Genomic DNA, 624 nt, shown 5'->3' with positions numbered 1-624 from the left:
TTACAATGAGAACAAGGCAGGTTGTACCTCAATGATCCCCAGCTTCTCCATTACAGAGAGTGGCATCAGATTTATCCCTGACCCCAGATCACATAGAGCTTTTTCAAAGCTCATGGTGCCAATGGTACAAGGTTTTAAGAACTTGCCAGGATCTTGTTTCTTTTGAGGTAGAGTTCTCTGAATCCAAGTATCTAGTTCACTAATGAGCAAGGGAGGTTCACTTTCCCAAGTCTCATTACCAAACAGCTTGGCATTCAGCTTCATGATAGCTCCTAAATATTGAGCAACTTGCTCTCCAGTCACATCTTCATTCTCTTCAGAGGAAGAATAGTCTACAGAGCTCATGAATGGCAGAAGGAGATTTAATGGAATCTCTATGGTCTCTAGATGAGCCTCAGATTCCTCTGGATCCTTAACCTTATTGGTCAGTAGACGTCCCTTGAGGTCTTCCTCACTGGGAATCACTGCCTTTTCACGCTCTCCAAGTTCGGCCATGTTGGTCATGGTTATGGCCTTGCCCTCTCTCTTGGGATTTTCTTCTGTATTGCTTAGGAGAGTGCTAGGAGGAGTTTCAGTAACCTTTTTACTCAGTTGACCCACTTGTGCCTCCAAATTTCTAATGGA

This window comes from Arachis duranensis, chromosome 5, assembly GCF_000817695.3.
Source record: "Arachis duranensis cultivar V14167 chromosome 5, aradu.V14167.gnm2.J7QH, whole genome shotgun sequence".
Classification (NCBI taxonomy): Eukaryota; Viridiplantae; Streptophyta; class Magnoliopsida; order Fabales; family Fabaceae; genus Arachis; species Arachis duranensis.
This window is presented reverse-complemented; position numbering follows the sequence as displayed.